General features: G+C 42.9%; 1 long non-coding RNA gene across 1 annotated transcript; it reads left to right on the top strand.

Annotated features, from left to right (window-relative positions):
- Positions 1 to 2,047: 2,047 nt before the first annotated feature.
- Positions 2,048 to 27,780, top strand: LOC128078583 (uncharacterized). Its single transcript, XR_008205704.1, has 5 exons — positions 2,048 to 2,304; positions 7,113 to 7,224; positions 11,002 to 11,140; positions 15,732 to 15,979; positions 22,252 to 27,780. It is a non-coding gene; the product is annotated as an uncharacterized LOC128078583 (long non-coding RNA).

The following is a 27,780-nucleotide window of genomic DNA, read 5'->3' on the forward strand; positions in this document are numbered from 1 at the left end:
TAATTGTGTAATGCTTTTTTAGTGTCTAAAAACCTCATTTCCACCCTCTTAAATATCCTATCAAAAAGACATTTATTCTCTCCCGGTCCTTAAACAAAATTGTTGTACCAGACAATTTTTCTCACCACTCTGATTAGTCCTCTGGTAAAGTAAAGGTTAGATATTGTTTCTTCAGCCTTCCATCTTTTGCGTTGCGTGGTAGGAGAATGCAAATGTGGTACACATAAAGTGATCTTTCATCTTAATTCAACCTAGTGTTTTCAGGACAGTATGGTTATTAGCTGCTTGGTTTTTATTGCCTTCTGTAATGCGGAACCTCAGCCAACAGGTTTGGGGGTGTACAATAACAGCAGAAATGCCTTCAGTGCCCGTCTCCTGGGTGTGCTCCCAGACCCAGGCAAGATGCTTCTCTTTGTGCTGCTGGAGAGATTTAAAGCAAAAGCATTCTTGATCTTCAGAAAATGGGCTAAGACTCTTCTGGATACAAAAGGCTTTCCAAATCTATCACAGGTAAGAACAGAAGAGAAGGCTGCATTTCTCTTCAGTAAAGGGACATCCACCTTCACTTCACACCTCCTGCCTGGTGGAAAGCTACCTTAGATCTCACCTGCACCCCATCACCAACAGGCACTGCATGTGTTTGCTGCTTAGGTCTGTGGCCACTGAGTGTAAGCAATCATGTCTCCATCAAATGTGAGCTAGAAAATAAATGGACAATTTAATGGAATGCTACTACAGGCTATTTCCTACTTTGAAAACAACACTTGGGGTTTGTCCTGATGCTGTTTTCTCATTGATGCCTGTGCTTGTCTTCAACCACAATCTGGCAGGAAGCGAATACTGTGTTGAATAACACTGCAGCCTACAGATTCACTGCTCTCTTTCACTATGCCCTCACTATGCACCATATTCACATATGATGTTACATATTAATTTATTACTGTTCACTAGCAGATACAGAATAGGACAACTTCAATGGTGAAATCAGCTCCCTTTATGGCTATGAGTTTGTTGATGTTCTCCATTTTTCAGGGAAAAGAAAACAAACCAGAGATTTCTTTCTTTTCTAAAGCATTTCTTTGTATGATGACTTCACAGCTGAGTGTGTACCTTAGTGAATCATTCTTCTCCAGAATGTGGCTGTGGGAATGAAGAACTGCTGATCTACAGCACCCAGTGAGTAAGTACCTGGTACAAACTTTCTCTTTATGGAGCCACACAGAGTCTGTTCACAGTCTCCTTGCAATTTAGGGAAGTATGTTATGCTTAGGGTTGGTTGGAGATGTGTTCTAATAGCATTATATGATTTTTCTCCTCGCTATTCCTACCTTCCCTTATTAATAGATCAATACATAATTCTGTGATCATCATTTGTATCTCTAAAGAACTTTATCTGCCTCCAACCTGTTCAGCAGCCCAGCACATGGCATGTTATCTATGGTATTCAGAGGGTACTGCTGGTAATTGATAAATGCACTGCAAGTCCGTGGTAATAGGAATGTGGGCTTCTTGTCAATGGTCCACATGTGTGTTCTTTGGTCCTGTGGGAATGTCTCTGAAGAAAAAAATGTTGTTTGGACTTTGTTCAGCGTGGTGCTGGAAATCACAAAGTTTACTTTCCATCAGTTTAGCACAGATTATTCCAAAGGTTGCTGAGATCATCTGTAGTTTTTCATTGGTTTCAACAGGTTATGGATCCTCCTAAATCAAACCCCAGTGACTTACACAGCCTTGAAAGGTTTCTGTAAATTATAGCATCGTAGGGAGGAAACACTTAACTCTTACTGTAGGGCTTTATATCTGATTTATTTACCCTCTCTGGAGAGTCAGATAAATGCAACGACTTTCATTTGCTCTTTCAAACAAGAGAGATCCCAAACTTTGAATTGTTTTGCTTTTTACGTACTTCTGATGATGGTGGCAAACATTTTTAAACCTGCCTATGTCTCATGCCTCTTATCTGATAAACACTGTTGCGAAACAAGGACCTTGGACAAATTCTCTTCTGTTGAAAATTTTGGGCTGAGCCAACTTGTGAGCCACTGCTATAGGCAGCACAGCTATCAGTACCATTGGGTCGCTCACCATTTTGACTTGATTTGTATTGATGAAGTTGGCCATTGTCTGTGAACAACGAGTTGCTATTAGCATTTATTCGTACTGCTTTGAGGTTGTGATGTCCTTTGTGGTGTACAGCTGCAACTCTTTTGTCCTCTGCATGAGAATCATCATCTAAAATGTGCTGCTGTCCATGGGAGCACTTCCATCGCCACTAGGAATTCAGGTCATTGAAATGGATCCCAGGTATTTCCTCTCCTATGATGAAATGTGAGGCCTTGATTTTAGTTATCAGCTTATAGCCATTCTTTAGCGGTTGGGCAGCTTGTGTTTCTGAGGTTAGGTGGAGAAAGTTGGTTGTGTGGTAGAGATTTGCAGACTATATGAGACAGTGTTCCAGAAGAATCAGCAATAGAAGACGGGATCTGCGTGTGTTCAGAGCATTGCAGAACAAGAATAGCTGATCTTTTGTGGCATTAATGGAAATCCTAAGAAAAAGTGCACTGGGTGATTCTTCAGAAACAACATGCATAACAATGGTTCCCTGTCTCTTTCTTCTTATGTAAGGTTTAAGGACAGAAAATACTGAAAATAAGGTGGATAACTTGGATCCAAATATTTAATGGAATATAAAATCTGTTCCTATAATGTAGTGCTGTTTTAGACAGCTTATTAACATTTTATATAGTGTACGGTGTATGAAAGTAATGGTCCAATTATTTATGTGGCAAGACATCCCTAAAAATGTTCATATTCATTCTGAATGTTTTAATAAGGTACTAAAAAATACCATAATCCTCCAACACTAAAGGTTTTCTTGGTAACAGTCCTCAATTATATCCATACTACAGTTTACTTTAACATCCTCATTAAACCTACTTTTTCATGTTTTAAGCAAGTCGCCTTATTGCAGTTAAATGACACCATTAAATCATATCCGATTTCTAAACATCCACTCTGACAATGAGAACTTCAGCAGCAGAACTGCAAATGAATGAGACATGCTGCAGATGTTTCTGTATGTGCTGATATATACCAAACATCTACAGCTGCCTATGTGCCAGTGTAGAACGTATATTATGTGGTTATATGGATGTATGTATGCATGATAACGTGTCTCTGAAAGGTGTATTTATCCAGTGAAATGAGTAAATTCTGGATTTGGCCAGTTTGGGCCAAGTGTTGGATTCAGGGCATTTTTGTGTGGTAAACACGAAGAAGAGTTTTGGTGGAAGTATTCATATGATCTCCAGCAGCAGCAGTAGAACTTTGTTGGAAATGTGTGATCCTTTCTGGTCGAACACAGGAAAGCTTTAAGTGTTTAAAAGTGAACCCCATTTTTAAACCAGTATTTACAAGTTAATTAGATGACATTACTTTGGTCTTCAAGATCCAGAGATTAAGTGTACTAAAAAGCAAAAGTGCAGATATCAAACGGATACAGACCCACCCCCAGCAGGTGATGTCCAGCCCTCATTCTCACCCCCCAGCTCCATAGAGCTCTCCCATTTTTCAGATGTCTGCTGCTTTCGTTGGGACTCTTACGAATTCGGCTTCTAGCACTATAGGGGGTGTTGATTGATTTGGATGCTAATCCAAATGTGAGGCAGCTGTTACGCCCACTTGCTTCAGTAAAGTTAATCTAGCCCATGAAAGCCTTGTAAAAAGCCAGACAGTTCCACTGCAGTGTAGGAGGGATTTCCTGCGGCAAGGTGATCACAGTGTGGGGTGTCACCCTTCTGTCCAGCACTTCCATGCTGTGCTGGGCCAAAAAGGTGGGAGGTATTTATAGCCATGCTCGAAATCTGATTTGTTGATATGAATGTTGTGTAGAGCAGTGGTTGTGCTGTTATTAAAGACTCATAGCTGCAGGGGACAGCTTATACAAGGTTATTACACCTCATAGCCATACGTCAGCCCCAGCTGCTTCCCGGTGATGGATGGCAGGATTCCTGCATCTCCAGGAGAAGGCCCTGTGATTACCACCAGTAATTATCACTGTCTGCCTCTCTCTATATGACATGAGCGTATCTGTGAGCATGGTCCTTTTCACTCCATCTAAATGCACGAGCATTCATGTGAGCACATATTAACTGCCAAACACAATATTGAACACAGAATTTGTTTCTTCATTTAATATATGCAACAGAATTAAATTAAACCTTACCATAAGCAGGGCAGACTTTAGTTATTAATCCTCCCAAGAGCAACTGTAATTATTTTTGCCAGCACTAATTTCATTTGCATACATATTGTTAAATTGCAAATCACAGTGAACCAAGAAGAGTTTCTGTATGCTTAGTTAAATTGAGCAGTGCTGCTTGAGTACATGGACTGTAGTAGCTAAAGCGCTAATTTTAATGGGAGAAAAAAGCAGCAACACACAGAATAAAAAGGCAAATGAACATCTCTGAGTGTTTTCTGTTCTCTCTGTTGTTTGCAAGAAACTTCCAGAGAGAGATTGCTGCCCCAGACATGGCTTGAGCCACTGGGTTTGTCCTTCGGAGCAGGACTGAGTGTGGCTCAGCACACCAACCAAGCCCATAAAGAACCATCACAAAGCATGGGTGCCTCCCTCCTGCCCTGCTGAAGTTCTGCAATAGCAGTGAAACGTTCAGGCAGTGTTCTGGAGAGGACTGAGTGCTAAGTTAACATTAATCTGCATGAACACCAATTTGGAGATCCTAACTGATCGCTGATAACCCCACTTGTTAGGTGTCCTGTTTTTGGTTTTTATTTGTTCTTCAGCTGCAACTGAAAAATAAGTGTAATAGGACTTTGTCTCACATTCTGTGCATGTTGTATTTAGCACTTATACACAACACAAGTCTGTCAGACAGAAGATGTGAGCAGATATTTCACTTGGGCTAGTTCCCATTACAATCTATTATAAAGCTTTGTTCTGTCTCTTAATTTCTTATTGCAAATGATTGTTTTGGCCTGGGCTGAGGCAGTGTGCCTTTTTCTTGTTGGCTGTAGTTACTGTTGGAAGCCAAAAAAAAAAAGAGTCTGGCATAAGAAAACTGATGGTTTTTCCTTTCCCTCTTCTTTCAAGACCTAGTGCCAGTTTTAGCATTTGGAACAGTCAGGTGTGTGGTTAGAGACTGTTGAATGGGACCACCTGGAGTTTGGATTTGCTTTATGTTATGAAGTTTTCATCATTTTTGTTGGGATTTGCTGAGAGAATTAATATGTGGTGGATGATAAAGGGAAGAAGATGGGCTGAGTCCTATTTGTCTGGGCTAGCAGCAGTGCAAAGCCAGCTGCTCCACAAACAACGGGGCACTGCTTCATTGCAGTTCTTCTGCACAGAAGAAATAATCAGCCTCACGTGGGGTGTGAGAGTTGGACTTCTTTCCTTCCTTTCAGTGGACCCATGAGACTCACCTGGGTGTCCCTTCAGTTTTCCTGATGATCTTTTTGACAATGAGCACTTAGCCCAAGGACGGCTGAAAGCAATTAGGAGGATAAAAAGCTGCCATGTGCTGAAATGGAGCTGACTTGTGTTTGCTATTGCAGCGTGCCCAGCAGTGCATTACTTTCGCAAAGTACCCAAATGCATCCCTGTGAGACTGTTAAACCGAGATAATTTAACCTGGAAAAATTGAGAAAACAGACATGTTAATAAAGGGAAAGTTGCCAAGAAGTGGGGAGGAGAAGGAGGACGTGGCTGTATCTCAAAGCCACAGCTGGGAACTGCACAAAGCTTTTCTCCTTCTCAACAGGCAGAGTGAAATAAATTGGTTTTATTAAAGGAAATCTGTTTGGGTGTTTTTTTTTTTCCCATAAGAGGGCTCAAAAGGCAGAGAACAATAAAAAAGAAACGGTCAGTGTAATTTCTTAATGCATAGCATTTAAAACGGGTTCTTCTTTACAAATAACAAACTGAGGTAACATTCAGTTCTGCTGAGAGCAAGTCTGTCGTTTGCATCCTCAAAGATGCTGTGCGTGTAGTCAGAAATGATCCGACTGTTCTGCCTTTGAATCAGAGCTCTCCAGTGCCTTCCAACCTTCTAAGCTTCACCCTGACCTCTTATTTCCCAGCTTATTTCTGAGCTAGGTTTACCTGTTCCTTTCAGTTACTTACATTAGATTTCTATATGTTGCTGAAAGCATTTAACTCACATGTGGTGCACACTTTTCTTGCTTGAAGAATTTATTGAAGAATAATGTTGCTAGCGAGAAAAAAGCACAATTTTGGTTTTAATGCAAAGGGTATAAAGGAAAAAAATCTCATTGCTCCCTTGTCATATTTGCACTTTCTGTGAAGTGCTGCATGTCAGATTGACCTTGGGCTAGAATGGGGAACGCAGAGCAGTTATTAACAGTGTGGGCATCCATGTAATCTTTCATCAAGAAATAAAGAAGGAAAATAAAGTCCTTGGCTTAATAGGGTTTTATAAACACACAGAGGGTTACACGCTGTAACTCTGCAGATAAAAGCAAGTTAAGGAAGGACATCTCATGGAGGGTTTTATAACCAAGCAAGAAAATGCTGTAAGAAATTACATATGTCAAGTGTGAAGTGCATGTGTTTCTTCCAGCTCTGCCAGCAGCTGAGCTGCAGACTGCTTGGGAGGAAGAGGATGAGGGATTGCCATTAAAAATACATTGCAAGGAAGCAGGAGAGTTGTCATGGGGACACAGGTTTGTGAAAACCCACAGCTGTGTGCAGCATCTCCTCCAGCTCCCTGGCTGGGGATGCAGGTGTCACCCAGCCCTCCAGGGGATCACGGAACAGGAATGGGAAGCAGTCCTTGCTCTGCCTGCCCCTTCTGTGGCTCCACGCCGTGGATTGCAGTTGTACTCAATGCAGTAATCACAGGTATTTGTCAGCATGATGGGAACTTCTGGAGTGCTTTGTTTTAGCAAATATGAATGTAATTTCTCACTGGGAATCTTCTGCATGATCCATGCTACATGAACTCTTTTATGATGGCAGTACCACTGTCAGTGTCTCCAGAATGTATTTAAAACTTGGTTCTTCCCAGAATCTCAAAGTTGAAATGAAGTATTGGAGCCATGTGGATTTTAAAGCACTGTTTCTTTTCCAGATCAACGGCAATGAAGTGATGGAGAAAGAATCCATTAGCAGCAAACTTTGTATTTGTGTCTGCCACTGCAGAAGCAGATGCTGTTGGAGCCTTGCTGGACTCCTGCTGTTCTGTAGGTATCACAATATGGGGTAGGAATGAGTTATTTTGTGCAGTTTCCCAAATCAGTAATCCTCAGCATTTGAATGCAGAAGTCTTCTATTGCTTTTATCAGTTCTGAACTTGCTCACGAGAGCAAGCTTCTGCATGGGGTACTTGTATCACATTCAATCCCACGTAACCTTTTTTCCTTTGGAAATGTCACGGATGGATTTTTAAGTTCTTTCTGCTTTTTCATGGAATAGAATTTTTTTGCCTTTGCTTTCTGCAGCAAAAAATGTTATGGCTGCAGATGTCTTCAGCCCCCCTGCAGAAAACAGTTGACAAAGAGATGTCCCAGTCTGTAGCACAACCTCTGAATGAGCGGCACAGTTTGTGCTGCAGTTTTTGTGAATTGAATTCTTTCTTTCTAGATTTTGAATCAGAAAGATGTGCTTTAATTGCATGCGCTGTTCTTGTTTGTTTGTTTGTTTCTTTGTTTTCATTTATTTTTAATTTTTGGTTAACTTTAATAATAAAATAGGAGGAAAACGTATTGAATGTGTAGATGTATATATCTGTTGTCTTGTGCCTTTGAATGGATGGTCAATGAGTTGGATGAGTTGTGCACGAACTGACTTTGAAATTTTGGTGAATAATGCAAACTTCATTGGAAAAAAGAGCATCCCTTGAATCAGGGCCATGAAGATAGCACCTGTAAAGGGAAAAAATATGGACAGTTGCTTTAGGAGCCAAGTGTTCAAAATAGGAGGGAGGTAGGTTGGGTGTCAAATGGTCGTGCTGTTTGAGTCCACTGAGCTATGAACTTGTAGCTGCTCCGTGGGCAGTGGAAGGCTCCAGTAATACGTTGCAGGACGTTTCAGTAATAACTTTATCCCATAAATTTGCTCAAAGCAAAAAGTCTAAGTTCTGGAGAACCTCTGTTATTTAATTAAATATCTCTCCTTCTGTATTTCTACATGTAAAGCGAATTCAAAACTTAAAAAAAGGTAACTTTAATTTTGTCCCAGAGCTCTGAATGGTTTCTAGAGCCTTTATCTTCTAAGTGTTGTGACACTGGGGAACCAATTATAACATCATTAATCGATGTGTTTGAATGGGGTGGGACGTGAAGCCTGGCTGAGAGCAGCTGAGATCTGAAGGAAAGGAGGATTTAAATGCTGGTGGAGAGTGCTGAGTTCCCCTTGCTGGCTTCCTATAGGTCTGACTTTGGAGTGTTCAGGCACCTGAAGAAGTACCTGGAAAACCCAGCTCCTTCTGAACACGAGGGAAGCCGATTTGTGCCTTAAGCTTTCATGCCTTTCAGGTGTTTAAGTGCTTATACTCATGGGCTGCTGGCACTGTGAGAGGTTTGCCTGCACTTATCTGCCCCACACGACCAGCTGCTCCCAAGCAAACCTCGGATAATCCCAATTGCTTTGGCTGTGCAGCCCATGTGCAGTTGTGTATTTAATTCCCATAGCACTTTGCTGAGTGCAGATTTGTTCTCATTCTGCTCCAGGGAGGATTCAGAGCTCTCTTCTCTTTTTTACCCTCTTTGCACGCAAAAGATATTTCACAGATAAGATGATACGTCCTGAGCAGCTCGTGAGGAGCTCTGCAACAAGCACTGTGCTAAGCAGCCATGCTGTGACATCCTATTGCTCACAGTGACATTACAGCAAAACTTTCCCTGACAAAGGAGCCTGCAGCCAAAGGAGCCCATTCTGCCTGTAGCAGTTGTCCCAAGAATCACTAAATACATCTTCAAGCACTGTGGGCACTGCTTCAACCATGGGCTGGTGATTGAGCCCCATTCTGAAGAGGGCACAAGAAGGCTCTCACCATAAGCAAACTGCTCCTCTGACAGCTCTTGGCCAGAACTGCAAATGTTCCCTCCTTGAGGTGCTTGGAACCTCCACCAGCCATAGACCAGCTATGGAGGAGGCTGCAGTGTGTGGTCACAGTGATTTAATTCTCCCACAGTAGAACAGAAGGTCTTTTAAAAAAAGGAAAGCCTTTGATCTGGCTGAAACCTTTGATGGTTTGAATACGTGGTGCCTCCAGATGAGAGGTTGCATGTGTATCTTCTCTGTTTATTCCTCCAGAAGGTGCAAAAGCCCTTTTTACTTCTTAAATTGGAGTGTAAATGACAGAGAGAGTGCATCTTCTGTTGGCAGGCCACCATAATCCAATAGGAGCCTGAGTTTAACTGGCATACAGATTCCACCCACAGTGAGCCCTTCCTCACGCAGCATCCCTCCTCCATCTGCTCCCGAGGGAGGGGATGGCTCAGTGGGTGCTGCACTGCTGTGCTGCTCAGAGCTGCAGGGGGTTGGGCTTGGATTGCTCACCTCTCACAGCAGGTAGAAGTCCTTTTCTTTTTTAACATATGGGATTTAATAGCGGCTCGGAGACAGAATGCTGGCTACGTGCAGCTGTGGGAGCACAGCTCTGATGGGGATTCCAGTGTTCCCCAGTGGGAGCTCCAGATGCCCCACGATATTGGGCTGCATACAGGTGGCATCTCAGTTACATGTGAACATGCAGGCTCCCATCTGCCATCATGGCGTGCTGCCTGGTCAGTAGAAACCCTCTGCAGCTTTGGTCCTGAATATTGGGATTTCTAAGCCTCATTTACTCTCTGGATGGGATGATTTTGTCTGAGGAGTTTTTTTTGAGTCTGATTTCCTGCCGTGTTTGTGTTTTTTTTTTCTGGTTATTGCAGCACATTCAGATGTTATCACTTCACAAGTTTAAATTGCTGATGAGTAGATGGAGGGATTTCCTCCCACCTGTTGTTCTGTTAAGAGGAGCAGATGTTGGTAAATTCCAGAATTATAATTCTAGAATGGGATTCTTCATTTCTTTTCATGTTTCAGTCCTCTGAGAAATGAAGTCAATGCGGTGCCTTGTGACCCAAGTGCTTATGCAGGAAAAGAATGCCATTAAACAACCCGGTGCCCCAAGACTGCGTCCTCTTAATTGTAAACGCAAACTAATTTCTCTGATGGCAGTGGAAGAACCGTGCAGTAATTGCAGTGGGCCAAGAGGAAATATTACTGCTAAGTGCAAAGCTGTAAAACTGTCCCAAGCATTATTTTTTCATACCACAGAATCTCTTATACTCCATTCAGGAACAGAGAAGCCAAGTACCCCATGGTAATTTAATTGCATATCCCAGGAAACAGAGATCTTATTTTTCTCTGTATGCAAATAGCATTTCTATTACAGCAAGGAGAAGCATGTTTTGTTGCTTTTTTTTTTTCTTCTTTTAGCTGATTCAGAAAACAGTTGTTACAATTGCACAATTTATGTAATTACTTATGCAACTGTAGTAATTGCACATGCAAATATGAGATGATTCTCCCATTATAAAACTTCTGTGAGCAGTTAAAGTGCATTCTGATGTTGTTCGGGCACGTAACTATATGAGTGTATTGCACCTCAGAGTTCCATGCAGCATCCTACCTGCTTACTTATTTGATAACAATGCTGTCACCTCATCGCAGAGTAGATTTTTTACAAGGTAAGCAATAAAAATAATCAGTTCACTATTATATTCAGGGCTGAGAAAACATTTCTTAGCTGCGGTTTATTTTATGGGCAGAAAAAGAACCCTGTGCTAAAGGTTTAAGCTCATTTAAGCTCCAGTTGTTTGGCAGCAATCAGGGTACAGAGTGCTTTGCACGCTCCTGAAGGGAACACGCCGAGCAATTGCTCAGTGTGTTTTTTAAACCTGTTGTTGCTAATAACAGAATTTTAGTTGTAATGACCTTTTTTTTCCTCCACCTTCTTTACCTCTTTCCAGTTTTCTTGGGATGGAGACACATGGCCTGCGGACAGGTGGAGTCCAAGAGTCAGTGAGTGCTGTGACACTTTGCAGCCACAGAACAGCAGTGTTCTGACTGCCAGCTGCAGGGCAGTGCAATGGAGCTGCCTGCACCCAGGTGAGATATCATTGCTTCTTAGTTCCTCCTTCAGCTCCTTTCTCTCCTCTCCCTCAGCGTCTGGCAAAGGACACTGGCTGTGTGCTTTGATGGTGCCATCAAAGCTTTCTGGGGAGCTGGTGGGACCAGACCAAAACAGTGGTACAGATATATTTAATTTATTACTTTTATTGACTTCTGCCATTCTAGAGCTGGAGCGATCTGAAGCTCCACGTCAGCATATCAAGGAGTCTCAGAATTGATGAGGCAAGTAAAATCTCAGATCAGAATGTGGAAATAGAGCACAAGATCTGGTCTTGGAGCTGGGTTGGGACACCTGAAGGGCCGGCAGGTTGCAGCATACTGCAGGGAGAATCTCTGCTGCAGATAGGGACAGCTGCAGGAAGGAGGGAGTTGCCATGGTGCAGTGGGGTTGTGTGCTGAGCTGGGACAGCCTGCACAACCCCCAGAGCATCAGGTAATCACAGAATGACCTGGGTTGCAAAGGAGCACAGAGCTCATCCAGCTCCAACCCCCTGCTGTGTGCAGGTCACCAACCAGCAGCCCAGGCTGCCCAGAGCCACATCCAGCCTGGCCTTGAATGCCTGCAGGGATGGGGCATCCACAGCCTCCTTGGGCAACCTGTGCCAGTGCCTCACCACCCTCTGGGGGAAAAACTTCCTCCTAATATCTAACCTAAACCTCCCATGTCTGAGTTTAAAATCATTCCCCCCAGGCCTAACAGCATCCTTCTGTTTAGTTCTGCCAAGGTGTTTGTGTGGGCATAGCTATGTGCATGTGTGCTCTACATAATGCAGTTGAACCTGGCCACCACGTTTTGGTGAAAATTTGATTTATCATTTAATTACATACCATAGCTGTACTAAGAAATTATTTGCCATTAACTACAAAAAATGTTATTTTATTCTGATACTGGTGGCTTTTCTTTCTCCTTGGCCAGACCAGTTCTGCTCTCTGTGCAGAGATGTCACCAAGATTTACTCCATGCTCCAAATAGCATCCTACCAACCCTAGCTGTAAATCCAGCGCTGGGGTCATGTTCCACCCTGGGGACTAAATCTGGCCATTCACACAATGATTGCAGCCCTGCAGGTTTCTGTTCAAGTCCTCAACTATTAATGTGTGAAACGTTTAAAAAAATGACCCTCATACCAACACTATTGCTTCCCTTTGACTGCAGGCAGTAAAGGGTAGAAGTATAAATTTCCTTACATATGGAAAAGCTGGAGGGTGTAAAAGTCAAGTCCTTCTAAAAGGCTTATTAGGATAAAAGAATTTAAAGTATCCCTTGGGCCAGAGGAAGACTAACTTAAAATCTATAGGCCAGATTCTCAGCAGCAAGGATCAATATAGATCCATTGAAGCGTAGAGAATGTACTTATTTATATTTATCAAGTAAACACCTGCTCCTATATTCGTTTAAAATACTTAAGCTAGAAGGATACTTGGTAAGAAGTATCTTATTCCAAACAACATTCTGAGAAAAAAAACCAATGCTTTCCCATTCATAAGTTTATGGCATCAGAAATGCACCTGTCAGAGTAAGCCATCATTTTGATTCTTCTGGTGCTCTGACCACTTGGTGCTGTGGATAGCATGATTGCTCCAAGGAGGTGGAGAGGCTACTTTTTTTCCTCAGATCTAAAGCCTTGTTCTTGGTTCAAACGGCATCTTCCTAATCATAGGAAAGTTACTGGGACTCCGTTGGGACTGCATTTAAAAGAAAAGGGGAAATCTGTTTCCCAAAAACTGTGCTTCCTCATAAATTGCTGTGTACACAGGGTGGTTTCTGTATCAAACAACTCTTCGAGTTTCTGCTTTGAAAATGTATTAGCACTGGGATGCTGCCAGTAGCTGGATTATCTGGGTTTTTGGCGTGATGCAGGCTGGCAAGTCGTACTTTGAAGCAGTGCTGTGCAAACAGCAGAGGTGCACAGAGCCCAGGCAGGGATGTTTGCTGGTGCTGAGCTGTGCCAGGTGGGCGCCTCTCGGTTGGCTTTCAGCAATGCTCTGCCACCATCTGGATGAGGAGAGGCCCTTCCACGTCCCATGTGGAGCAATGGTGCATCTGCTGACAGGAGCCGTGCTCTTGGCCTTGCTCTCAGCACAGTGTGGTTCCAGGGCTGCCCGGTGCACAGGAGCTCATTGGCGGCATCCTGGCAGGTCCAGCCACAGCCTCCTGCCTGCCTGGCTGCCCACCCACTCCAGGGCTGTGGCAGGAGCTCCCTCCCCTTGTTTTGTTTTCTCATCCTGTATACGTTCTAATTGCCCTTTCTGAATTTCAAATTCATGCAGATGAGGTGGATGCCAGCTTGAAGCCATGCAAATGGTAGAATGAGTGCTCAGGTAAAAGAGAAGTTTTTAACTGGAGAGAAATCTACAGAGCTGCAGGTTACTCAGTGGGGCAGCGCCCACATGCAGGGCAGTGAGGGGAGCAGGAGGGACCACTCTGGTTCTGGTCATCCAGGCAGGGCACAGCTTTGTCTCTGTCAGTCCTTTGAGTCTGACTGTAAGGAGAAGGAAGCTGAAGAGCAGCATCACACGGGAGTTCTCTGCTTACCCATTGCGTGCAGGTGCAGCAGGTGCTACTGCATTATGGATACTGAAATTTGTAAAGGGGCAAAATGAGAAAATGTAGATTGGTGACAGAAGTCTCTTAAAGAATGGAGGTGGAGTGTTGGTGGTTTTAGTCAAGGTGCAGAAGAGTTCAAATTACACTGTTCCAGATGCACAGCGAACTGCTTGTAGCTCAAATGAAAAAATCACGTGTTTGTAGTAAATAGGTATTTTTAAAGAAGGTAATTACAGCCCTAAGATCTTCATAGCCTGGAACAATTTGTGCGTAATTACTCCTTGTTTGGTATCATGGCTCCTTCTCTGACTTGCTGTCCTGTCCCATTTAATACAAGGAGAGGATGCTGCAATAAGACCTATTTGCAATAAACCCAAAGATGATCCTTGTATTAAAACCAGTCCCCATATGGTGGCAGCCTTTTGAAAGATATGGGAGAAAAAAATCTTCAATTTAATGCTTGTTTTAATACAACCAGAGGAAACCATACACAACGTGGAATGGCTCCTCTTATTTTGATGGGGAAAACCAGCAATCTGTAATTCACTTTCACAGGAACCAGTAAGAGATGGATGTAAAAGAATGCTAACAGCATTATTTCAAGCCTAGGCCTTACTTCAACAGTTGACTATTTTTAGTCATTCCCAAGTGCTTAAAATAGGCACTGTCTTGGATGAATAATACAGGCCCTGCTTTGATCACCAGTGCTGGTGCATGAGGATGGGCTGCATGGAGGCTGCCAGAAGAGCTTGCTCCTCTCCTATTCTGCTCCCATTCAGCCACCTCCAATGCCCAGCACTCTGCAGTGCCCCTGCCAGCAGAGGAATGATGGGCACTGTGCTCCGTGCTCCCCTCTGTTGGCTGCTGCTGTGGAGGATATGTGCATCAATGCAGAGAGAGCAGCAGGCAAAACCTATTTGCCAAAGATTTAAATGGTAAACTCTAAACCATCTCTGGGAAATGTGGGCTAATTCCTTTAGCTGCTCATTAGACTTGGCTTGTTTCTTCTTAAATTGTCTGGTTGCTGAAGAAAAGCTGGTTTCTGGGGAGCTTTGCCATCACCGGATCTTCTGGGAGCTTCTATACAGCTGGCTGGCAAACAGTGCTGGAATCCAGAGGGGGTTTCCACTTTCTTTGGATGGATGTGGTACAGGGAAGGTAATTTTTCTCTTCCATTTGTGGGTGCACAGCAATGCTGGCAGGCAGGAGGAGACCCCGACACTGTTTGTGTGCTGCAGGAAAGTGCAGCCTTTTTGGCATCCAAGTGAAAACGTTGGCTTTTGAACGCAGGTTTGGAAGTGCTGTTGTTAGATACCCTTTTGTCTTTCTTATTGCTCAGAGTAGGACTGCTGCTCTGCCCTGCAATGACCTGTTTCTGCAATATTTTCTGCCCAAGCAATAAAACCGAAGAGAGAGGGAGAAATGTAGGCAGTGATAAATGCATTTTAGCAGCACAGATGGTATCTGTGGCATCAGATCCCCTTTCTAAGGCCTCTTGTCCCGCAGCTTGCCCACCAGGTGTCCCTCTAGGTGGGATCCTCATCCCTCTGTGCTGGGTGCTCCCACACTGCCTTGGACCCCAGCTGCTACTTCTGCTGAGCATAGGGTGCCCTCCATTTCCCTGGCAAGGGGCATGTTTTCCTTGTGAGCTCTCCACGCTTTGTTCATGCAAATGAAATCATTTTATTCTGACAGAGGGCTCTGAGCTGCAGCCAGCTTATTGTTTTAGAAATAAAGATATTAGTATGCAAATGACTCTGGAAGGTGTTTCTTCTCATTAGAGAATGGAGATCATTTGATAAAGGGTGCAGTGCTCTTCATCAGTAAAAAGGCTCAGCAAATTTGTCTTGTCTCAACAGCATTCTAACTACAAGACCGATCGGATAATGCAGAAAAGAAAGCACAGGAGACAAATGGTTTATGACACTCCGGTTACCTTTACTGTGCAAGGTGGGCGTGAAATTTTTTATGGTGAGACAAAAAAGATGATGGGCAATTAACTACAAACTCTTGCAGCAGGTTTATCATATGCTCGGCTCATCCATCTGTGTCTCAGTCTCCGGTGGACTCATGAGTTTCATCAAGAAAACCATTTTCAAACCAGCAGACCAAAACAGATCGTTTTCAACTCCCAGCCTCATCGAGGCTTTGCAGCAGTTTTGCCTCGTGTTTACGATTTATGGATGCAACAGAAACACAGAGCAGACAGAAGTGGTCCAGAGATCTCCCCATTGCAGGGTGTGCGCCTTCAAACGCTGCTCATTCAGGTACCGGCTCTGCAATACTTGAATAACTTTATTTGGGTTAATTCCATTCAATCCTTCAGGGTGAGATGTTAAACATGGTATGTAACTGCATTTAAATTCCAGCTTCTATCCTGTGATGAGTGGTAGAATTGGTTCAGGGAATTAGGGGAGAAAAGATGAGCAGGTTAAAGCTCCAAATCGGTGCTGAAAGCGTTGAGGGCCCCTTTGTGCTCCTGCTGCAGGCTGTGACCTTCAGCGAATCGCTGGGTCAGCAACAGTCACCTTCATTTTCTCATCTGTTTGTGCCAAAGCTGTTAATATTTATTTGTTGCCCTTCACACTATTATGCCCGTGCACGTCTTACTGAAGACCTTTAAGAATTAATCTTATTTGCTTTTATGGTAATTAGTTGTGTAGTCTTGCCAGATTTGGTAAAAAAAAATAAAGATAAAATCAAAACCAAACACCAAACAAGAAATAGATTTTCAGGCCGCAGGGTAATTATTTCTATCCTCTGAATTCTCAGGTCCCTCTTTCCTTTCGATCTCTCCATCCAGCCGCTTCTTCACAAGAGATCGTGCTGGGGAGGGAATCAATACAGCCACAGCCCTGGGACCAATCCAGGGAGCTGTCATGCAGCCCTGATGTGATGTCTCTGTCTTTTCTCCCTGAAAAACACGGGGGGTGCTAAACCTACTCACATCCTGATGACTCTAATAAGTGTTATAGAAAATAAGGCAAAAAAGAACCATGCCCAGCCCAACCTGGGCCGTACTGGTGCAGGCAGACAAGCAGCTGTTGATTCTGGTATAAAAGTTATTTATTTCCAGCTCTTCTCTTTCGTGCCACTCTCTCTTTTGATTATATCAAGATGAATGTTGCTTGAAGGAAACAGCACTTAATTTTTCAGGTAGACGTAAATATCTTATTGTTTCAATGTTAAATGTTGACATAATGCTATCCAATCCTATGAGGCTGAAGGGGGGAAAATGCTTCCTTTACCTTTCATTCCCTCGCCACTCAACACTGCTGAAGAAAGTGAAATGCTGAAGAAAGATATAGGCCTTGTGGTCTTTCCTGACAGTCAATAAATTGGAGTTTTGTCAGGCCAAAGACATGCCATAAAGAGGGCAGAATAAAAGAGATTAGTTCTGCCAAGTAGCCTGAAAAGAGAATTTAGTGCTGCTGTGGCCATGGGCAGAGCCAGTGCCATGTGGTCAAGGGCAGGGAGAGCCGTGTGTTGCTCCTGTGGAGCTCCTGCACTGCTGCAATGGCAGTGTCTGAGTTGGAGGAGAAGGAAAGGGAAGGGTGAGAGACATTTGGGCTCAGTTTCCCATCTCTGCTACAATTGCAAGTAGCACACCTCTGATTCCTGCTTTCCATTTGCTCTGGTCGCTGGTTGCTATTGCTGCTGAGGCTGCGTAATTGAGCACAAAGGCAAAGCAGTCACTTAAAATGTTTTTAGTATTCACTCAGTGCAGTGGGGCTATTGCACAGTGATGCATGTGCCAGTGTTCACATTGGTGAGACTTCAAAGGGTGAAATTTGCACAAGGAACAGTCCTGTGTGTCCTTGGGTACCTCCAGGACTAAGTCATGGAGTGTGTAAGGAGGGAAAGGAGGTGGAGAGCTGGCCAGAAGCACTGGACTAAATTCAATTTAGTCCAAAGCATCCAGAGCTGCAGAAGACTGTTGTAGTAACACTGAATATTCAGATACCTTAATAAATAAATAAATAAATAAATAAATAAAAATCAAATTTACTCTCTGACAGGTCTGCAAACGTAGCAAGTACAGGCATCATCCCAGAGCTTACGTTGGCTGACAGGAAGTTGCTAATCCTGGTGTTCGTGGCTCAAAGCATCCCCTGCCTTCAAACAGCAGCACAGCTGAGTGCACCATGAGAATACACAGGTAGCGCTATCAGAATGTGGCTGGAAACAGTACTAAAGCAGGGGTTTGTGTTTTGGAGAGGGAGAGCTTTTACCAAGGAAGCCAGAGAGGGTCTCAAGGGGGGTTTTACTGATGCCGTCGTGACCACGTGCCTCAGCTCCTGACCAGCAGAGTAGTGTTAGTCCTTTTCTTCAGACCAGAAGGCAAAGAGCCAGGATTGAGCCATTTTTTGGCTAACAGGAAGACAGAATGTGTCTTTATTGCCTATGTTGTCCCACAGCACAGCAAGACACCAGAATCTGATGGCCAAGAGTGACTTGTATTAAACGCAAAAAAGAGTAATGTGTCTGCATGTGTAAAAGGTAGAGTTAAATGTACCTATTTAATAATTTAACCTTGGTTTGTCACAGGTAAAATTACTTTTGACGCGTTTTTCCTGGATTTTAACAGCAATTTCTAGTTTCCAGTATAGATGCAGACATTCTGTTAGTCTGTACAATCCGTCAGTGCAAATATGACGTTCCTGTTGCCACCGAATGTTTTCTCTTAAACCCTAGAAAATTCCCTTTTATGTTATTTAACAAAAGGAGATAAGGTGAGGACACGGAGTTTAAATGCTCGGAGTTAATAAAATAGATATAAATGTCAGAATCTAAATAGAAATGTCAGTATCTAACTCATCATTTTAAAAATCCGCTGTATATTTCTAGAATTACTTTGAAATATTTTAAGATAGAAGATATAAAAGGAAGAATATTGCATCCATGAAGATGATTCAATAACACACCTTTCCTTCTGATTTTATTTGCCCGTGAAGGAACTATTCTACAGAGAATAGCTCATCTAAAAGCTTATTTTTTCTACTTGATAAAAAGGACATTGGTTTACTTCCAGAGATTGAACGTTCTGGCCCTATTTGTTTCACTTGAGAGAATTAAATGCAAAATAAGTAGGGAGAAAAGCTCAGTAATAGCAAGATACAATGACATATTTGTTCTGTGTATATCTTGCCTGCTTACCGAACGGTCCACTCAAATTTATCTTAATGTTAAAGTCGATGCTTTTTCATTCATAAATGATTATATGTGCAAAACCACTGACACAAAACAAAATACAGAAGGTTAATTCCTCCCTGTGAAAGCCTGTCTGGAAATGTGAATCCTGTAATTTACTTTGCAAAATAGTAATGCTGGGCTTGTATTTTATTTGTGAAGCGTGCTGCACATGGGGACTGCTATGCAAGAGCAGTATTCTCAAGCACCACCACAATGAAGTGATAACAGAGATCTTTCCAGTAAGTAGTGGAAATGGCCACGTGCCCATTGGTGCTGGAGCTGAGGACCCAAACCTGAAGCCATAGGAACTGTTTGAGAAGGTTTGTGAGGTTGCCTCGCTCTGCTTCAAAGCCTTGGTCTTTGCTTGACATGCTAAAGGAGCAGCCATCCCATTCTCGAGCAGTCGAGTCTCTTGAAGTAATTAATTACTGGTTAATTGCCAGGCAGGTTACTATCCTGTATAATAGAATTCCTGGAGATTTTTGTTGCTGTAATAAGGTCCTAAATTTTTGTCAGTGTTTATATTAAGTCTGAACTAGCTAAGGTAGCTCCACAACTCATGCTGTTGTACCAATCTTGAAGAAGTGCTCATAAATCTTTAACAAGCATCGTCTGGCACTCCTTCAGTGAATGAAGGGAATGAAATGAAAATCCTGAAATTAGTTTTTTGGGAAGCTTAAATAAAATAACTGCTAATACAAGCATAATACAATACAAAGCTAATACAAAGTGCTAGGAGATAAGACCTGTACATAACAAAAACAATTAGAAAGCTGCAAGACAAACTCTGCTTTTGAAGCAGTCACCGCTGAAAAATTAGTCTTTCCCAAATGTCCAATAGAATTTTAAACCGTTTTGCTGTGAAGGGCACCACGTAGATTTCAGCTGGGCAAAACATTTCAGTGTGATCCTCTGTTCCACGTGTCACACGTGAGTTGCAAAAATACATATCTGCCAGCAGATGAATTGTGGGATTGACTGCAGCTCTGGCAGTAGGATTGCTTTCCATGAGTGAGTGACCAGGGGCAATGTCTGAGATGTCAACAGCTGCAACATCAAGGGCATCTGGTCCAAATGCATTCCAGTTCTGGCTGTCCTTAATCCGTTTGCACTAACCACATCCTGCCCAAGGATGTGTAGCACAGGTGCTAGCCTTGCTCAAAGGTGGCTTGTCTTGCTATTTACCTTGTAAAGTCCCATAATATACCCAAAGCAAGCTGTGAGACAGTAGTCAGTATTAAATAGCTCGTATGATGCTGTAGGAATTCTGACATCTCGCTGCGGCAGAGCATGGCTATAACAGCACAATTTGTTGAAGCTGGCTGCTGTGTGCTGATCTCACTGTCTGCAATGCTTCAACTTGCTGGTCACTGGATTTCCCATTCAGTTGTGCCAACACTGTAAACACATTACTGAAGATTTTGGCTCTGTTAGTTGTTCTGTAAAATCTCCAAAAACTTGCTTTATGTGGCAAAAACTTGCTTGTGTAACAGAAAAAAAAAAAGTTGGCCAAACTTCTTCTGAGTTCAGGTACTGCATCCCATCTTTGGGATTGAGGCCATCATGCCCTGCATGAGCCTGGCCCCAGCGCTACTGACAAAGAGGGATTCCTCCAGTGCTGGAGCTTTGGCCAGATGGAGGCCCCTGGGGTCTGCCTGGGGGAGGGCTAGGGCTCAGAGTGCAGAAATATTAATGCCAAGTCTGGTTATTTTTCAAATCTGAGCTTTGCTCGTAGATATACTTGGATATTTTAAAAGCTTACATTAGCATTCAAAGACCTGCTGGCAATTCTGCGTCCAGACTTTGGTCTTATTGCCTTTGTGAAAAATAAGAGTGTTTAAGTAGAAATTGGCACTGCAAACAGGACAGATTTTAGCTTGTTTAAACTGAATTTCTAGAATTGCTTTGCTCTTCTTCAGGCTGCGTGAGCTTCCAAGTTGGAGTTTTGTCTGGGGGAGTAATGCATCCTCTGGGCACTGCAGGTTGAAGAATATTATCAGCCCAGCTCTGGGCAATTTCCTTGGTGAAGTCATGAATCTGCTCTGATTGAAGTCCATTCTGCATCACTTCCATCAGACTGGGGCTTTATGGCAGGTATCCTCATCTATGGCAGTTTGGATAGATCCAGGATGCTTTGTGTGTGCTATGCCAGCCTTTCCAGCAATTGCTGGCCACACAGTAGCATCTTTCTGCTGAACTGATGAAGGACAGCTTGTGGCACTGGCAGCCAGATGGACTTGCTGCAGTCTCTATGCTGAAATTCTGCCGTGTTCCTTTTCTTTTTTGTTATATTTATTTACTTCTCCGTTCTGTATTTGGTCTTGGAAGCAAGGTAAAGCCTGCACAAGCAAAACTAAATGGCTGAAGTAGAAAAGAAATGTTGGAATTCTGTAGCACATCACATAAACAAGTCGTAAGTTGAGGTTTTTGCACTCCTTTGCATCTTTCCATTTCAGATTTTATTGCAAGTGTAAAAGTGGAGCAGAGACCTGTGGGCTTTGCATTCCGAGGACCTGGCTTTGGAATAGATGAGTGCATGCTTGGTTGGCTTCAGGGAACCAACAGAAAAACTCGTAGGCATCTGCGAAGTTTTTGAGTTACTTCCACAACTGTTTATGCTGATTAAGAACTTGAAGTTATTCTCTGCACTGTAATCACTTACGAATACTCTTAAATTAACACTAACAGCACTATGTAGTCATATTGACCGTATAGGACACTGTTTGCAAATTCAGGGCACAAGTTTCTGGGGTAAATTTTTATTTTGATGTTCCTTTCACGCTCTTAAGCTTTCAGAAGATTACAGAAATCTGGCCAGGCCACAGCTAAAATGAGCAAAGCGTCGAGCCATTCCGTTTGATGTTCGTGACAAAAAGTCTGGGAAGAGCAGAAATATGAAAAATCAATACTTCGAAATCTCTTTCACAATAGATTTAAGAGCAACCTCCTCCCTGCATCTTCGTTTGAGCTTTTGCTGAAAGAGGTTGTTTTCAGAGAGGCTATTTCCAAGAGGATCGTCCGGGAGGAGCTGGAAGAGCAATGAGCAATTGACAAGGTCCTGCACAGTGCTGTGTGGCTCCAAAGGCCAGGGGGAAGGCAGGAAATACAGGCATTCCTTGTTCCCTGCAAAGGCTACTGACTCTCATTGCATGAAACATAGTCAGCTTTTATTTAAATTAATACATTTGTTTGATCTTTAGGACTGTGGGCTTCACTCTGACAGCCCACGAGATGTGGCACCTCTAATTTCTGTAACATTTAATTAAAAGGAATGAAGAGAGGATTTTCTTGCCCTCTGAAGTCACTGTGTCTTGCATTCATCTTTTTTTTTTTTTTTTTTTTGCAGTGACCATTAACCTTGCAAGAAAAGTCAGCAAGCAGACATTCCATTACAATAGGAACAAATGGTAAATGATGGCACTAAAGGTAACTTTCCATTACTTCTGGTGATGTGAACCAGAACTACTCTTAAATAATGACTGGAGCCAGCCAATAAAAACAGAAATCTGTATCAAAGAGTGGGCTGTAATTGCTCTGATTTTGCTGAGAAATGAGACCTCCTATAAGACAGAAACGTGGTTTTGAACATGGAGTAAAAAGCAGGAGCTCATTTCAGGGAAGTCCCAATCCTTTATGGATGTTTTCTCCCTAGCTTCCTGCAAAAGAGGGTTACTACACTTGCTTATTGGCAGGGTGTAATTGTTTCAAATGGAATTGGAGATTAAAAGTGCACATCCAACACTGCACCCTTTACCTTCCTTGCCCCTTCCATGCAACTATAGGGCTGGGATCATTTCCTCCAGGAACACTTGGTGGGAATATCTGGGATGTACCAATGTCTGGGAAGGGAACATCCTATTTTCAGCATTTCTCCTGAGCCTCTCAGCTGCCCCATGCCACCAAGGACGGAGCCAAACACTGACACTGCTGCCAAAGCAATGAATTCTTTCACTAGCTCCTAAGTGCCATCTGCACTCACGTGTCATACGACCTCAGCACTCTCAGCCCTAACCTGAGTGCTTGGCTATTTGCAGTGCACCAAAATCAATAGGCTGGGAATGAGTCACGTTTACTCACGTTTTGTTTTTGCTGTGCAGAATTCTCTTTCACCAAAGGAACTCCAGCTCTGCGACAAACAGCCATTGCTGAAGCCCTTTAATTAAAATGAAAGGCTGGCTTGGAGATTTCTTCCATGTCAACACGCAGCAGTAACAAGATGGAAGTGAAAAAGCACAGATAAGTTGGGCGGAGAAGGGAGAAATAAATGCTGTCTGTACTACTGAAAATTTGCCTCTACGTTAATTCTTGGAGACAAATTCAATTTCACTGGCTTCAGAATCCAGGCAGGTTACTTTGGAAAATGTCCTACCTGAGAAATTCTTTGAAGGTACAGATCCATTGGAAGTGCTCTTGTAATTACTGTTATGTTGTTGCCTCTATGCTGGAGCATGGCACTGTGTTCACATCATCATTCATCATGGTGCAAGTTCAATAGTGTCTCCATGTTAATTAAAGACTATTTTTAGTTATTTCTAAGTTGTTCTGCTTTTTTTCTGCCAGCAATGTATGTAATAAACTAGATGTGAATCAAAAGAATTCAGAACCATGGGATGTGAAGGGAGTTGGATTGCCTTTGTAGTCTGGGGGAGAAAAATGTATCTTGCAGACTCTGGTATTAGCAGGAATTGAAAGCATTTATGCGATTTGACTACAGAAGCCATTTCCATAAACGATCAGTGACCTCTTGTAACTCAAACAGTATCGAAGCCGAGCAGCATCGCTAGAGACTTTCAAAAAGGTCAGCAATGAGCAATTAAGATAATGTAATCCCAGCTGGCCCACTAGAATCGGCACCTATGCAAGAAGATTTTGGGGAAATTTATTTGAATTGTCTCCTTTTATGACCACTCCAGTTCCACAGCAAGCTTCCTGGCTCCTTTCCAGGCTGTGTTTGCAGAAAACCCCAACGTGGCACGAAGATGACAATTTCTCCCACTGAACTGAATGCAGAAGGCTCAGCCCTGGGGGTCTGGAGGTAGGACCAGACACAGAAGGAAAGCAGCAGTGAGTGTTGCCCTGTGCCCCCATCTCCTCTTCTGTTCTTATGAGCTGAAATGTCCACTGAGAAGTGCACACAATGCTTCCATATGGGTGACCATAAAGTTATGTGGGCTAGAGCTGCTTCTTTTTGTTTTTACTTTCCCTACAACAGCTACATGGAGAGCTAGTGCTGGTGGAAACCTACTTTGCAATGGGTGTTGCATGAATAATACAAAGCTGTTGTAAATGCACTGGATGAATATAAATGTGCAGTTTTTGAAAGTTTCTTGGTCAAAAGAGCTTATCCATAAACCATTGCAGAAGGGCTTTCATTGATTTAGTGTATAATACATAGGATTTATATAAATGTTGATATGTATGGTTTGGTCTGGAGCCAAAGGTTTCTCCAAAGCTCATTGCGCAACAAAACAAGCCCTCAGCTGCAGGCAGAAAACATGATTTCCTAAAATGAGAGATTTAGCAATAAAAGCACTTAAATACAAAACAACTCTTCCTTTCACGTTAGAATAATAATGGTAAAGATTTTAAAATAAAAATGGGCGCAGAAAGCCGCGCGATCTGTGAAAAAATCTTGCAGAAGTAATTTTTATTTTTAAGAAGGTCTTTACAAGTAGGTGTTTTTACATGCAAATACAAAAATAGAATGGCTTTTGAGGAGCTTAATTTCCTCCAATTCCTCACATATTTCATCTTTTTTAAAGTAAGTGGTAACAAGTGCCATGAAGTTGTGAGCTGCAGTGCTTTCCCTACAGCAGTTGTGTTTGGTGGCCAGCAAGGACCACCATGGTCAGATAATGGAAGTGCCATGCGAAACGTGTGCCCAAATCACATCCATTTATACTCTGTAATCTTTGAGCAGTGATCCAGAAGGCTGATGATAATCCAGGACTAAATGTGTACCTTTTACACCACATTAACTGACTTTCTTCTAGCTTGCCAAACAGCTTTGGGATTTATTACGTGTTTATTGTATGCCTCACCAGTTTCTATCCAGGGGACTGCATATTTATTTGTAGCTTCCATCTCTGAGCATTGAACTTTGCTTAACAAAGCATAATTAAATCATGGATCTTCATGCTACAAGGCTGCACGCTTTGTGTGTTATTTGAAACACAGGGATCTGGGGGGCCCAGGTTGCCAACACGAGCAAATCCAGGAATAGGCAGAAGGAATTGGAGATCCTCTGCTTTGGGTTTTGTTTATTTCTTTGGTTTTGCTTGGTCTGTTTTCTTCCTAACTTCTGTCTTTTTTTGGGCTAACAACTTGATCTCCCCTCTCAAACCAGGGTTAGCAGTAGCCTACAACAAAATTTACATGCGTAGTCAGTACATCATTTCTCCTGCAGAAGTCAACTGTGAAGGCAGACATATGGACATATGGAACACATGCAAGAGCTGGGTAAGCTCCTGAAGGAAGTGCTAAATAGAAAATCAGTGCAGTGAGTGGATGGCTCTTCTTCTTGATGCTAATGCAAACACAGATACAGACTTTGGCTCCTTTATGGGTTGTCATAAATTACAGTGAACAAATTATGCTGTTTCCTATCACTTTAATTAACTTTGGATCAGATTCTGCTGTGTTGGTTAAAAATAGCAGCTTTCACGAAAGGAGAAGTTGGAAATATTATTGTCAAAGCAATTTTGGATTAAAATGGGGTTGATAAGTATTGAGAAAGAAGAATTTTACAGTGCCTTTGTGCATTTCTGTGTAGAAAGGACGATCTCATTGTACGTGTCACATGTTTCAGATGTGCTGACACCCATGAGAAGAGCCCTCCTCAGGAGGATTCCAGCCCTGGGCAGCTGAGCAGAGACCCTTGTGATGCTGTTGATAAGCTGAAATAACTACTCCGGCCAAGGCAAGCTTATCTAAATGAAAACCTGCCTTGCAAACCCTTTGGAGCCTTTCCCATCACCAGCACAAAAGCCCATATTTAAGATAGAAAATGAAATGTTTCAGCTTTCAATTTCAAACGAATGCAGTTATTTCAGTTCTTAAAAAAAAAAATCAGATGGCAGATTATTAAAAATTGCTGCGCTGCCCAAAAAGAGGACTTACAGCAAAATTCCACGTGTTACTCAAACAAAAACCATCCACACTTCTCTGGGATGAAGTGGTGGCAGTACCAATGAAGATGTGAAGCCTCTGTTTCCATTCTCCAGCAGCACGGCTGTGTGTTGGGTGCTGAGGCTGAGCGCATCGTGCACCATCGCTCCATTTAGCAACCTGTAAATCTGGATGGGATGCCCAGTGGGGACTCTGGCAGACATCAGCCCCTGGTGCTTTGGGCAGCCCTACACCGCGCTGGGCTGGTAGGAGAGAGCTGCAGGGTCACGTTTCCCCTGCGAGTCATGTCAGATTCATCTGGGGCAGAAACTGGGACTTGAGAACCCGATTATAAGTTTGCTGTAGCTCTGCCAAGTCTCCAGGCTTCATTTAGCCAACACTCTGAATTAATTTTCCCATTAAATGGATGCTTTCTTAAAATATAGGGAGAAAATCTTTTTCGCTGATAAGATTGTTCTGCGAACCGTCCCTAATGAGCTGCTGTGTCATTCCCTCATGCCTAGACTGTTCCAGTATTAAGCATTCTAGTCTTCCACTTCCCTTTAAGAATGTTTCACTTTAGCTGGGACCTTCTTCAAATAAATTTCAAGAGCTGTTAGGAAAACATTTTATCTCTTTGTTTCGATTCACTTTTGTTCAGGTGGGTGCTGGATCTACAGGGATTCACAGTGAATTCCAGGCGATTCCCAGAGATTTGGGCTCCTCAAAACGTGGCTGTGATGATGATTTTTGTTTGGCTGAGGATCTTTCACTCATTTTGTGGGATGTCTTAGGTGATTTATCGCAATCCATCCCCATTCTGCAGTGCATCTTTTCCATATCCTGGGAGAACAGATCAGATTCTCAGTGTGGTACTATGGCAGCTCCCACCTCTTTCAAACCAAAGTCTCACTGGGAGGAATTAAGTAAATTAGAAAAACTATCCAAGCAAGAGCTTTCTCTCCCTGGACCAGGTAATGCCATAGCTGGTATTTATCTGCAGAAAGAACTCTCACATCCCAATGATTTTGCTTTTTAGTTTTTTACGCTATGAAGTATCATAATATTGCTTAATAGTGTCATATTTCGCATTCTGATCCCCTTTTCTTTTCCTTTCCCTTTGCGTTTGATGTAGCTGGGAGTCTCAGAGCCTGAAGACTGTGCTCACAAGGCTGCCTTCTCCCCGTGCCATGCAGATAAAGCATACTGTTTGTTTCACCCAAACAGTGCAAACTCAGTGGTGTAAAGAATTACAAAGTCCTGCATGTAACGTACATTCTCTTTACATTTTCCATTATCTCCTTTGCAGCCTAGTGCATTTGTCACTGGTTTTCTCTCCTCTTGGCTTAATGAGACTTTTTTTTCTTTTTTTTTTTTTTTTTTTTTTTGGATATGCTGTTTCTGTTCTTTGTGTCTATTCTGTGCCCTCTATTTCTTGGAGACAAAGCTGCATTTTGCTGCCCTTGCAGTTCCAGACCTGACCCAGACTGAGGCACAGACTTGCTGTCTCCTCTCCCACACGATGTTGATGTGCCAGGAGCTGGGGCTCGCTGCTCTCTCCTCCCACACTCTGCTCAGCCCTTTGGGATGCTCATTCTGTCGATTTTTGCCTTCTGTAAGTGGAGATGGGGGCAGAAAGCTGAGCTGATGGCGCCAGGAGATTTCAGGAAGGGCACCTGAGAAGGAGAACCTCCAAAGTGTGATGCTTGCCCCAGGATGAGCTGATCATATGCATCCTGGTGCTGTGGGTGCTCTCAGAAGGTGTCAC

The sequence above is a fragment of the Tympanuchus pallidicinctus genome, unplaced genomic scaffold (assembly GCF_026119805.1).
Source record: "Tympanuchus pallidicinctus isolate F22 unplaced genomic scaffold, pur_lepc_1.0 scaffold17, whole genome shotgun sequence".
NCBI classification, from domain to species: Eukaryota; Metazoa; Chordata; class Aves; order Galliformes; family Phasianidae; genus Tympanuchus; species Tympanuchus pallidicinctus.